The 14,563-nt window shown below is 33.5% G+C and overlaps 1 protein-coding gene across 3 annotated transcripts in view; it reads left to right on the top strand.

Moving 5' to 3' along the window:
- Positions 1 to 2,420: 2,420 nt before the first annotated feature.
- Positions 2,421 to 14,563, top strand: part of LOC132753795 (SH3 and multiple ankyrin repeat domains protein 2-like) — a 145,247-nt gene continuing 133,104 nt past the window's right edge. The window contains exon 1 of one of the 3 annotated variants that reach the window (XM_060744314.1): positions 2,421 to 4,777. The gene's annotated coding sequence lies outside the window, so the exon portion shown is untranslated. The remainder of the gene's footprint in view (positions 4,778 to 14,563) is intronic. The other 2 variants (XM_060744315.1, XM_060744319.1) reach the window with 2 other exon arrangements.

Below are 14,563 nucleotides of genomic sequence, written 5' to 3'. Positions count from 1 at the left end.
GCGTTGCTTGTTATATCAGGTGATTTTCTCCCAGGAAAAATGTATTTTATTGATTTATTCGAAAAAATTTCAAATTTGATTAGAAATTGGATTTATTCAAAGTGGTTGCTGAATTTTGGTTGATGTATAATAGAAATGGAATTAACTAAAAGGTATTATAATCCTGGTTTATGATCTTCATAAATACTTTTATCTAAATTTCTGAAAACTTCTTTGCAACAAAATAGAGCAGAAAAACCCTTTACATCTCTTATAACTTGGATAATAAAATTTATATTAAGAAAATAGATATTGAAAAACAAAAAATAAGACATTTGTATTGAAACAGTAAAACTATTTTGCATACAAATTGATAAGGTCAATAGTCTTTTCTTCTTTTTTCAAGTACTAACTAGGAGATATTCTGAATAGTTGTTGCCAGCTATTATTTTCTAATTTGCTTCGCTTAAACGAAAATAAATCATTTATCATCTAATAAGAGTTATAAGACCTTAAGTCTGGGACAGAATAAAACAACATCACTGAAATAGGATGAAGGCCTTCGCATTGTTTCAATATCATTTAATACGAATCAAAACAAAATATAACACTTCATGTCTTATGAAGACAAATCTCTGAATTACCTCACAGCCTTTAAAATTAACTATTATCTTGATTATTAATTAACATGGGGATATCTACGGATAACAACAACCAAAAGTTTTACTGCAAGTAAAGTTAAAAATGTGCTTAACTCACTGACTACAGTTATTATATATTATAACATTTGGCTTATCTTGATGTAAGTAAATAAAATAATGGCTATTTTAAGTCAGAACATATTGTGACTGACAATGGTTAAAGGGATGGGTGGTTGGGCAATACGACCTGTACAATACAATGTGAAGTCCTCAAGTGTGTATCTATCCGCCTGTCAATTACATATACACAGCACGAAAATAATCATGCTAAACTATGACACAACTAATTTAACCTATAACTCTTAAATTGCAATGAATACATTTGTAAACACAATGCTTAACTTATTGGTATGATGATGATTAAGTTGGAAATAGTCCATCTTCCTGCTTTTGGTGTGTCATGAAAATCAATGGCCGTGTGCCTCCTAAACAGAAAGACCTTGTGGTAAGTATGATAGCAAAGCAAATAATTATCCCGAATTTGCAAGTTTGAATCCTCATAAAACTTTTTTTTTAATTTCTTTATTTTTTTTTAATTATATGCAGCATTAGTGGATGACTCATTTCTTTAATTTCTTGTGTCTTTATGTATGTGTATAATTATGTAAATTTTCTTAATTTCAATTTTTAAAGTTGTTAAATGGGTGATTGGCATGCACAAAAGCTTAGAAGAATAAGATAAAAAATATATATATATATAAAATGATAATTAAAGGCCCTGAATTTTGGGCATATTATGTTATACCCCCAGGTGTCCGTCCGTCCGTCCGTCTGTCTGTACTACCGAATAGAGATAGGGGGCCAAGTAACTGTAAACAGAACAAAAGAGAGCAATAGAGTTCTTTCCGTAACAATAGAGTAAGGGGCCATAACAAAAGAAATGGCCCCTTATTCCATTTCAGACGTCCGTTAGCAATTTGGTTTCCAGAGCATAACTTAAAGTTCCATTTGGCCTACAATATTGAAACTTTATAGGATGATTGTCCATATTGGGTAGAATACCCCTATTGATACCCCTTTAATGTTAATCAACCTACAGCTGTAAAGTTTTATAGGATGAACAGCCATGTCCATTACATGACCCCTATTGATTTTAGGGTCAAAGGTCAGGGTCACAATGATCTTTACACTGAAAATTGTGGTTTTTGGAGCATAACTTAAGTTCCATTTGGCCCACGGTGTTCAAACTTCATAGGATGATTGTCAATATTGAGAAGAAGACCCCAATTGATTTTTGGGTCAAGGTCACTATTACCTTGAAATCAAAATGGTTTTGGCTCAATAACTTAAGTACAGTGAAAGTTGAGAAAACTGGATGCTGAGAATATCATCGGAACTCTCTAAATACCGGACGATTAATTTAGTCCCAGATTTTCCCTTCATTAAACTATTGCATTAAACATTCACAATCCGGAATCTGTGAAAACTGAAAATCAGACAGTTGATAGGGGACTATGAAGTCAATTATATAGATAACTACCCTGACAATACCGAAGGCGTGAATAACCTTGTGCACTTGTCAATATGCTAACTGAGCGGTAACGGAACACTGATTGTCTCTTTACACAGTTTGATTTATTGTAAAGCATAGATGTTACTACTTTATATTAATGCACGAGGAATTAGTAAGGTAAACTCAGTATGAATAAAAAAATAAAGATTTTTTATGCTGCGCTGCTTTTGTATATTCATTTCAAAAATGGCTAGCCACGGAAAAGACATCGGCGCCAAGTTCTATTCCACTATCAAAAAGAATTCGACGAGAGCTGTCTATAAGTGACAAAGATGAGTTAATTTAAGACTGTTTTTGTAAATAAACAGGTTTCTTGTGTAAAAGTCAAATTGCATGTTATCTTAAACATATTCATTTTAAACTGTGTTTGTTAAATCATTATCCGGTACCCAAATGTAAACATATGCGGATATAAACAGACTTTATCGTTATGAGGTTTCTTTTATTAATCTATATGCAATAATGTGAAAAAAATGTTATTTTGTATTTCATCATTTCTTTATTTAGCAATATATGTACATATGATAATGACAATGCAAATATACAGGCATCCTAGGATGAACAGCCAAGTCCAATAAAAATGACCCCCATTGATTTAAGGGTCATAAGATCAAAAGCCATGGTCACAATGACCTTAACACTGAAAATTGTGGTTTCTGGAGCATAACACAAGTTCCATTTGGCTTACAGTGTTCAAACTTCATAGGATGATTGCCTGTATTGAATCAAAGATTCATATCTATATTGGGGTCACAAGGTCAAAGGTCAATATCAAATGACCTTAATATTGTTAACAGTTTAACTGTCAAACTTCATAGGATGATCACTTATATTGAATACATTAATTATATGCCCTAAAAAATTTGCTTATATTATGTTATACCCCTGGCGTCTTTCCGTCCATCCGTCATAGCATTTTCACTTACAAGATAACAACTTGATGGTGGTGCTTTGGAAATATATGAAGGTTCTTCAGCTATAAAGGAGGAGTGCTATTTTAAGGAGGTAATACTTTATTTCATTCCCATGTCTTAAATGCTTCATCCTTACTAACAAAAAACACTTTCAGGCATATAATTCTCTGCCTAGCGGTGCTCCTGTTCAATATCTTACATGTAAAGCTGAAAATTGATTTAAAATTAGCACAGTATTTTATCTTGCTGTTACTTTATGTAATAAGGAGAAGTAAGACTTTGTAATTGTGTCGGTGTCCGCGTCCAGATTTTAGATGAAAGTTTTGGTGCAGTAAAATATTTTTTACTATAATTTTTTTATTTCATAAGGAATCAACTTCAAATATATGTTCCTTATCATCAATCACATCTTATATTATAAGGTTCATAATTCTAGAGATTTTGACCTAGTGACCTATTTTTCTTTTTTTACATACAGCCATGACATGTTGATCAGATGAAAAATTGAAATCTGATATCTGAAGACCTACATATTGACCTAGTGACCTACATTCTTGTTTTTTGATTTTCAGCTTTGAAATTTAGGACCATGTATAAATCAGAAATTAAAAAATATATTTTGCATGAAGTATGGTCTAGTGACCAACATCGTTCATATTCTTGTAATAAACACTAGCTTTCACTACTTTTAAACAAATAACAGTCTGTCATCAGGTGAGCGCTTAGGAGCCAATGGTCCCCTTGTTCTACTAGTACATAAAAAGATCATTCTTAATATCTTCAAATACCACACTAAAATTGATAGGTTTGTTACATTTAAATGTTCATGAATACATTTGAATAAGAAAATACATTTCTAAAATATCTGACTTAAAATTCTAACCTTGTTTAATATTGTAGTACATGAAAGTGGTACATAATTTGAAACTGGAATGTGATATCAGTGCATAGTCAATTGTGAATTCATTTGAAAGTTATTTATAGATTGTTTGGGTTAGAAATCATTAGACTGACTTGATTAACTCTGAATAATTAATGGGTGACTAGTGATAAGGATGGTTTGAATTACCGTACTTATCATAAATGTAGTGATGTAAATAATTTGACCATTACTTCCAAGGTAAGACTGATAGGGTTGTTGCAGCTCCACTGAAGCCCAAAAGTCTAAAGCCATGAAGCTTTTAAAGTACTTTTTTACATAAATAAACTGGGGTACTTAAAATGGTAAATACGCAAAGTATGAATAAATTGTTTTTGTGTTTTTTTTTTCAAAATCTAATTATGTAAAGAATGAAATACATTAATTATGCTTATTTCTTATTAAGGTCTAGGAAAAATGGTGCATTTGAAAGAATTAATATGGAAGTTTGTATATATATATGGTAATATGATTGTATGGTGACATGAGAGAATTTAAGATCATGTAATTACACATTGTGAACATTGTACTATTGTTAGATTTTTACTTATTTATATTGCAGGTAAAAAATTAATCATAACAATAGAAAAAAAAATGAGGTGAAGGTTTATTTTTTAAAGGTAAATAAATAATTACATGTAATTTCCTGTCACTTAAGTTAATTATCATGCTTAAAGTAGTGTTATTCTATTTTTAGAACTGAAGAAAATTACAGGATGGAATGAATTGTGAAAACATGGCTTAAGGACTGGTATGTGATTTTCTACTTTCTTGTTTAAACCATATATTTTGTACAGTTCTGTTTTGTTTGTAACCAGCAACAAATATTGTCATCCTGAGCTTAGTACGATAATAAAAAGGCGACCAACAAAAGTTATATGAATAGTTCTCCTGCAATGGAGAATAGATGTTATCCTGAACTCAGCAAATGAGAGTTTTTCCCATCTTATCCTAGGGTATAAGCTTCCTGGAGCACAACTGTTCTCAATACAGTGGTCAAAACATTGCGTTTATTATACCCCCACCACAAAATGGGGGGGGGGGGGGCTATAATGGATTCGCTATGTCGGGTCCGTCCGTCTCCATTTTTGTGTCCGCTCTATAAATCCTATACCAATTGAAGGATTTTCTTCTAACTTGGCTCAAATGTTCACCTCAACAAGGGGATGTGCAGAACCCATGTTGCCCATGTGTCAGCTCAAGGTCAAGGTCACAATTGAAGGTCAAATATCAAACAATCAAATATTAGAGAGTATGTCGTGTCCGCTCTGTAAGTCCTACACTAATTGAAAGATTTTCTTCAAAACTTGGCTCAAATGTTCACCTCAACAAGGGGATGTGCAGAACCCATGTTGCCCGTGTGTCAGCTCAAGGTCAAGGTCACAATTGAAGGTCAAATATCAAACAATCAAATATTAGAGAGTATGTCGTGTCCGCTCTGTAAGTCCTACACTAATTGAAAGATTTTCTTCAAAACTTGGCTCAAATGTTCACCTCAACAAGGGGATGTGCAGAACCCATTATGCCCGTGTGTCAGCTCAAGGTCAAAGTCACAATTGAAGGTCAAATATCAAACAATCAAATATTAGAGAGTATGTCGTGTCCGCTCTGCAAGTCCTACACAAATTTTCTTCAATCTTGGCTCATTTTAATGTTCACCTCAACAAGGTAATGTGCAGAACCCATTTTACCTTTGTGCTGGCTAAAGGTCAAGGTCACACTTGAAGGTCAAAATTGACTTAGAAAATATTCTTAAATTTTAACATGTACGTGAATATTTCTGAAACTAGAAAAGGTATTTGTTTGAAACTTAAAAGATATATGAGGTGTCACAAATAAGATATGCAGGTCAAGTTTCATAACTCTGTATTGCATTTTGACAAAGTTATGCCCCTTTTTAAGTCTTTAAATTTACGTACAATCAATACTAGACAATATGTTGTGTCCGCTCTATAAATTCTATACTAATGGAAGGATTTTCTTCAAACTTGACTCAAATGTTCATCCCAACTGGGCAATGTGCAGAACCCATCTTACCCTTGTGCCAGCTTAAGGCCACACTTGAAGGTCAAAAATTGACTTAGAAAATGTTTAGTAAATTGGGAAAATGAAAAGTGATTTGTAACTGCTTCGAACATGTTTTGACAATATATATTTATACTATTATCTGTACAATTAGTCTTTTTTTCACCAGAGATAATTTCTTTTTATGTATTTGTGCCACTAAAGTTATTCCCTTAACCACCTTTCCAAGTCGTCTTCTGTCAAGGACATTGTTTGGGGTATCAGTCTCATTCAGCAATAGTTCTAGTTATACATGTATTATAATCCACCAAATTATAACTGAAAACGTTTGTGCCACTTGGAAAAAACCAGCATTTGCCAAGTTCTAGAGTACTTCTTTTCCAGCAAATAATGTAAGGGCCTGTTTATGAACTCCAGACTTGTCACAGGCAAATAATGGTTGGTTTTATGACTTGATTTTTTAAAGCAGAAGGCCACATTATTCAACTGAAATGAAAAGTGTATCTGGTAATTATACCTGTTACTGTAATAAACAACACTCCTTGAAACAATCTAAATCTCTCTAATTATTTAAGGTGCACATGACTCAATTTATCTAATAAATTTGAGATAAACATGATGTTAATTAATTGTTGCATGTCACACATAATTTCCTCATGTTTTACTATTCAATTATTTTTCCAGGGAAGAAGTAAAATTGCTTCACTGTTAGGGTCATCTCATTAATTAATAAAGTTTGTGCCTAGGTTTGTTTAATTTTGTAGGCCAGAAGATGACCCCTATTATTTTGAGGTCATTAGGCCAAGGTCATGGTGACACTAAATGTGGAATCTTTGTCATCAGTTATAGGTTTGTGAAACTTATAAGGAATTAAATTTTTTAAGTCACAGTCTTTCATTATTCTAGATTTGTGACATTTTTAGCTCACCTGAGCTAGCTCAGGGTGATCTTTTAGGATCTTTGAATGTCCAGCGTCCATCCACACTTGTTAGTTAACACTCTAGCGGTCACATTTTTGCCTCAATCATTATCAAACTTTGTCAGGATGCTTATCTACATAATAGCTCAGATGAGTTCGAACATGGGTCATCTCGGGTGAAAAACTAGGTCACAGGAGCTAAAAATAGAAAAACCTTGTTAGCATTCTAGTGGTCACATTTTTGACTCAATTATCAACAAACTCGGTCAGGATGCTTGTCTAGGTTATTGCTTGGATTAGTTTGAACATGGGTCATCTCGGATGAAAAACTAGGTCACAGGAGCTCAAAATAGAAAAACCTTGATAATACACTCTAGTGGTCACATTTTTGACTCAATTATCATAAAACTTGGTCAGGATGCTTGTCTAGGTAAGTGCTCATATGAGTTTGAACATGAGTCATCTAGGGTGAAAAACTAGGTCACAGAAGCTAAAAATAGAAAATCCTTATAAACACTCTAGCGGTCATATTTTTCACTCAGTTGTCATCAAACTTAGTCAGGATGCTTGTCTAAGTAATTGCTTGGATGAGTTTGAACAATGGTCATCTAGGATGAAAAACTTGGTCACAAGAGCTCAGAATAGAAAAACCTTGTTAACACTCTAGTGGTCACATTTTTTACTCAATTGTCATCAAACTTGGCCAGGATGCTTGTCTAGGTAATTGCTCGGTGAATTTGAACATGAGTCATTTCGGATGAGAAACTAGGTCACAGGAGCTAAAAATAGAAAAATCTTGTTAACACTCTAGTGGCTACTGTTTTGATCCAAATATTCTGGAAATTGGTCTCAAAGTTTGTCTTGAAATAGAAATTATTATTTTTATGCTTCCCAAATGGGAGAGCATATAGTCGCTGCTTCGTCAATCCGTCCAGATGTACGTCTTTCCATCTCCTTTTCTTGACAGAGACATAATTCTGAAACAACAAGAGGTATCCACAAGAAACTTTGTAGGTAAATAGATCTCATTTAGTAAAAGTGCAGTGCAAAAGAACTGTGACTCTGCCTTGCCTAATTTTGGATTTATTGCCCCTTTGTTCATTTTACACTTTGAACTTTATCCAGGACATAACTCTGAAACTATAAGAGATATCAACAAGAAACTTTGTAGGTAGATAGATTTCATGGTGCAGTGCAAAAGAACCGCCTAATTTTGGAGTTATTCCCCTTTGTTCATTTTTTAACTTTGTGACATAACTCTGAAACCACAAGAGGTATCCATCAATAAACTTTGTAGGTAGATAAATCTCATTGAGTAGAAGTGCTGTGCAAAAGAACTGTAACTCTGCCTTGCCTAATTTTGGAGTTACTGCCTCTTTGTGTCACCTCTACAGAGTAGTATACAGTGATTGCTTCTCCGTCGTCTGTCCGTCCATCTGTCTGTCCATCACAAAATTTGTCCTGACTACTCCTCAAAAACTACTAGTGTAATTTTACCAAAACTTTACAGGAATGATCAGTTCCAAGTCTAGATGTGCATATTGTCAACATTTTCCAGTTAAATAATTTTTGTCAGAGTTATGGCCCTTTAATGATTTTTAATTTTTAAAGTTTGTCCGGACTTCTCCTGTTATACCAATAATGCAATTTCATTGAATCTTTACAGGATTGATCGGTAGCTCAATTTCTTGTGCATATTTTATGGGTTTTATGGTTGAATGATTTTTGGCCATGTTATGGCACTTGAATAAATAAGCTGTTTGTCAAACTTAAAATTCTGCTTGGGTCTACACAATATTAACTCATTACAATGTAGGTACTTTGCATGGAACTCTAGCTTATTAAAAACCCTTGAAAATGCAGATTTACACTTCTCTCTTATATATTAAAAGCAGTATGATGACCATTAAATGACCATCTGTGCAACTAATACTAGTAATGTAGCTTTTATGTTCATAAATGCATGTGAGCGGAAGATTCAAGAATTTTACTAGAGGGTCACAACATTTTTACAAAGGGACTAATTCACATTCTTGTGGGGGTTTGGCATTTTACCAGTTTTCCAATGGAGTCATTAGTCAATTATTCACATGATTTTCTTCAAAATAAAAACATAGCTAGATGATTGTATTTTATGTATAATAAAATCCCAGGGGTAGGGGGATATCATGATCCCTTAAATCCCATCCCCTTTCTGATTCTATGCAGTGTGTGCATATCATTTCACTAAACCTTAGCTCAAATATATATATGCTTAGGCTGGGTTACTGCCAGGAAGCTTCCGACTTCCCTTCGCGCCGTGCACGTCGCTCGGAAGGCATAGGTCACACCAGATGGGTGACCTAGTTAGGTCACTTAGCTGGTGTGACCTAACCAACGGCGAGGGGTGTGGCCTTAAAGAGAGCTGCTGCTCCCGGAAGAGGTGCCTTTCCTCTATTGTCAACCATTGTTCAAGAAGCGAGGAACGACAGCATGAAAAGACCTCCGTCGCGGCTCTACGATATTGACGACGTTGCAGGCGAATAAGTCCTCCGTTGCAGGCTCTACGACCAGCAATCGTAATAGAGGCCGACTAGTCTGGGACATATGGGAAACCGGCGCCCAGTATAAATAAAACCTAAAACAACAACAACGGCTAGGAATTGCACAATTACAAGCTATTTATGAACTTTTTAAAATTTGACCATGTTACAGAAACTTTAAGATGTTTCTATTTTGACTATTTATTAATAGCCAAAGGCTGGTCTAAACTCAGTTTGACTTCCTGTAAAATTTACAGGGAAGAACTGAATATAAGAAGAGTTTTCACTGGTCATTTTAAATTTACAAAATGAAATCTAGGCCATTCTTAACTAAAATGCAAAGGATAGTTCTTGCCACTATAAAATAAAATGTAAAGGATAGTTCTAAAATAAAATATACAGCATAGTTCTTTAACTTTCTAGTTAAATAGCTCAGATTAACAATACTTCCTCCCACACAACATTTTACATTGCATAACATTTTCTAGTTATGTAAAAACTTTGCATGGAAAACTAAGAACTAACATAATAATTATGCAAGTTAACTTGTTTTACTTTGGCTGAGTATCTTTTGAGCTCACCTGTCACAAAGTGATGTGGTGAGCTTTTGTGATCGCTTTTGATCTGGCGTCCGTCCATCCATGGGTTCGATCCCCGGGAGATGCTTTGGTAGTTTAGCGTGGAGGAAGGTAGTCTAGTACTGGTGTAACTCTCCAGGAACTATGGTTAGGAAACTAGCCGCCTATATGACTGAAATACTGTTGGGAAAAGGCGTAAAATGAAACAAACAAACAAACATCCATAAACTTTTACTTTAAAGGACATCTCCTCATAAACCGCTAAGCCAATTTTATCCAAACTTCACAGGAATGTTCCTTTGGTAGTCAACTTTAAAAAATGTTCAAAGAATTTAATTCCAAGCAGAACTCATGGCAACCAAAAGAAAAAACTTAAAAAATCTTCTTTTAAAAATCGAAAGAGCTAGAGCTTAAATATTTGGCATGAAACATCATCAAGTCAGTGTCTACCAAGTTTGTTCAAATAAATCACTTATCACATTCCATTTCAAATATGTTTGCTGATGACACTTCCATTACAGTATTTGGACAAGCTATCAATTCAATCTGTATAAATCTTCAGTCTGACCTTGACTCAATTCAACAATGGTGTACATTCCAAATGCCAAAAAAACCAAAGCAATGATTATTTCCCCTTCACATAATATCTACAATATCATCAATAATTCTAGTGATTTCAACATCACTCTGCAAGATGAAAGCATTCAATTCTCAGAAACAGAAAAACTTTTAGGAGTCCATGTTGATCATACACTTAATTGGAAAACACATGTCAAGATGACGCTGAATAAATGCAATTCCTTACTATATCTACTTCTGAGAATTAAACCATTTCTAAATCTTCAAGTTAGGAAAATGTTCTTTAATGCATACATTCTTCCTCATTTAGACTATTGTTGCACTATTTGGGGTAATTGCAGTAAGGAACTCTTAAACGACATGTATAAATTTCAAAAACGTGCAGCAAGAATAATACTTGATAAAGATTTTGATACGCCTACTGATGAGTTATTTTCTGAATTAAACTGGATGAAATTCTCTGATAGAGTGAATTATAAAAAGGCCATTTTAGTATACAAGTCCCTAAACAATCTTCTCCCTGATTATATGCAAAATCTTTTTACAAATACAGAAAATAAATCATTAAGATCATATGAACAAAGACTTCTTTTAGTCCCCAAACCAAGAATTGAATTCTGCAGAAAATCCCTATCATATTCAGGCTCAAAATTTTGGAACTCCCTCCTTTTAAACATAAGAAATTCTTCCAACATACAAACATTCAAAACTAATTATCTTAAATGGTGGTTCTCTGGTGGGCCCTAAATAATCTAGCTATGTTTTAATATCACATATATACATGTATGTCTCATAAAATGTACAATTTCATACTTTCAAATGTTTGTATTCATTTTCTTATTGCATTGTTCATTTACTCTACTTTTCTATGTTGTATAACTTGTATACATTAAGTTTTCTTTCTTTGTTTATATAAATCTTTGTTTGTAAGTGTATATATGTACATTTTTGAAAGAGGCTCATAGGGAAGACTGGGCTTGCCTAACTATGTTGCCTCTTTAAATAAAGTCTTTATTATTATTATTATTATAGTCGGTGAATTCCGTAAATGTTCTATTTGTAAATCGATATGAATGTAAATATCCAGTTGTTAAATTGTCTAATTTACAAATCCCTCTTAGCATAGTTGTTAAGGGCTTTCACTTCAAGAATATAGACATACACTCTTAGGTTCGAATCTTGGTTCAGCCACTTTTATATTTGTCTTTTCTTATTTTAAAATTGCCATTTCTCTCTTAACTCGTGCGAAACGTGTTGAGTTTTGGTTGTGTATTCTATCTGTGTAGTATTTTAATTTGTATTATTAACGTGCTGTCCTTTTTATTAATTAAAGATAATGTAATGAGATAAAAAAAAAAGATTGTATAAAAACACTACTTAAAAGGTATCCTAAAAACCAGATGTAGTAAAACGATTTCATATTAATTCTTGCAAGTAAATTACAAAACGAAATAAAAAAAATGCATGTCCTCATAACGTGGTGTTGGTAAGGTATCGAACCAGGGAACTTCAGATCAGTAGTCAGGCATCTATACCAATACACCACAACTCATTGACGTGTGAAGTTAACAAAGATATCAATATATTCGTTAGATACCACTGTTTATCACCTGACCTTTATGGAAATTAATGAAGTGCCAGGTCAATATTGTTGGACAATGTTTGTTATGATGATTTCCAGGTCAAGTTTGAATATGGGTCACTTGCATTCAGATACTAGATCACACAACCCTTATATGGAAAAACCTTGTTTACTCCTTAGAGGCTACTGTTGTGATCCAAATAACCTGAAAATTGGTCAGGAGGTTGTGTTGGTGACTTCTAGGTCGTTTAAATATGTGTCATCTGTGGTCAAAAACTAGGTCACACAGCCCAAATAAAATAGAATTGAGCCTTCATAATCAGGTGAGTGATATAAGGGCCATCATGGCCCTCTTGTTTGAATTTCCCTTGAAAGGTTTGTTTTGATCGTAAAAGGGACAAGTCCATTTTAAGATTTAGAATTAGCATGGTAAGGGTTAGTTATCTTCTTTACACTAACTAACATTTTATCTGCAGATGTCATTCCCCTGCTCACCTTGTTAGTGAAGATATTATAGTAAACAAAGAATTAACATTTGTATTAAATGGACAGTATTATGACTCTATCTTGGACATAATTATTTCTCGATAGATACATTTACATTAGTAACTGATGATATATGACTATCTTGGACATAGTTTTGTCTCTATTTATTCCTCTATTTCGCCCCTGAGGCATAATTGGTACATCCTAACTATTAATTAAAGTACAAGGAATACCTTGAATATCACTGTTGCATTGTGATGTTTTCTCACTGGACAAATTTGTGCTAAATCTCAACTTATTCAGGATATACAGCTTTTTTAACTAGGAGAACTACATGTTCATAAATGATCGATGTTTGTTAGAACTATTATAAAATACAAGTGAAGGATAAAGGAATATAATTTTGTTTTGAAAATAATGAGTATGGAATGTTTTCTTTTTTTCTTTAAAAGGTGAGTTTATTTTTAGTAAATCATTATATAAAATGGACCCCCATCCAAGCTTTAGTGCAGGATGGAGGGCATTATTTGAATAAAGCCGGAGGCTGAGCATGTACAAAATAGCATTTCATTTTGAATTTATGGTTTAAGTCGCGTATTCAAAGGTTTAAATTTCCCTATATATCACGGACATGCGCGTGACTACCGGAAGTAATAACCGGAAGCATGAAACACATGTTTTCACTCATTTAAAGAGTGTTTTTTGTTGCAATAAAGCAACTAAGGGAGGGTTAAAACCTCTCTATATTATATAATAAGACATTAATCACATACTATGATACTATACACAAGGGAGGGTTTGTACATGCTCAGCCTCCGGCTTTATTCAAATAATGCCCTCCATCCTGCACTAAAGCTTGGATGGGGGTCCATTATTTTTCATCAAGCCTTCGGCTTCACATGTACAAAATAGCATCTTTAAAGGCAACAAAAAACAAATATTTTCCAAGTTTAATACCCCAAAAAATATTCTATGTTCCAAAAACAGCATCATTATAAGAAATACCAGATTCTAAGTTTCTACAATAAAACTTATGAAAATTTTTAGATGATTTCCAATCAGCAGTTTTTAAAATCTCCCTTATTGAACATCCTTTATTATAGGCAGCCGAAGCTGATGCTCCTCTATAAGAATGTGCCTTATATTTAGTTATATCAATCCCTGCTAAACTTAACACATTTTTTAACCATCTTGCCAAAGTGCTCGAAGAAACAGCATTAAAGGTAACATATGAAACAAACACCTTTTTACTTTTTCTAATATCAGCAGTCTTTTTAACATAATAAAGTAGAGTATGCATTGGACATATATTTTCTTCCAGATAATGCTCTATCCTTATAGAGTAATATTGACCTGTCTTGGATGTCTTCAAAATATCCGTGAATGTGAAAACAACTGCCTGTTGTTGAATAAACATATTGTCTAAAGTTAAAGAACACAAAGTCTGAGCTCTTTGGTGCAGTTGCAAGAGCAATCAAGGCTAAGGTTTTTTAAAAGTTAATAATTTCAAAAGATAACCTAGATAATGGCATTAACTTTTGTAAATAACACAAAACAACAGAAACATCCCAAATCATTATATAACGCGGTTTAGCCGGTTTATGTAAAAATACACTTCTCATGAATCTTACAATCATTTTTGTTGTCACTGCACCATGTATTTCCCAATAAGAACAATGTTTGCATTAACATCGCTTTATGAAGATTTATAACCGAATAAAGACATACCAGATTGAAATAAAAAAATACAGGTAACTCACGACTACACCTTCAGACGAACAAATTGGACTGGAACATCTAATAGAATTCCACATATACCATCTTTTCCAGGCACTGCTATACTGTT

This window comes from Ruditapes philippinarum, unplaced genomic scaffold (genome assembly GCF_026571515.1).
Source record: "Ruditapes philippinarum isolate M1 unplaced genomic scaffold, ASM2657151v2 ctg126_1_1_1_1, whole genome shotgun sequence".
NCBI lineage: Eukaryota > Metazoa > Mollusca > Bivalvia > Venerida > Veneridae > Ruditapes > Ruditapes philippinarum.
Note: the sequence above shows the minus strand (reverse complement) of the source record. Positions and strands in the feature narration are given on the sequence as shown.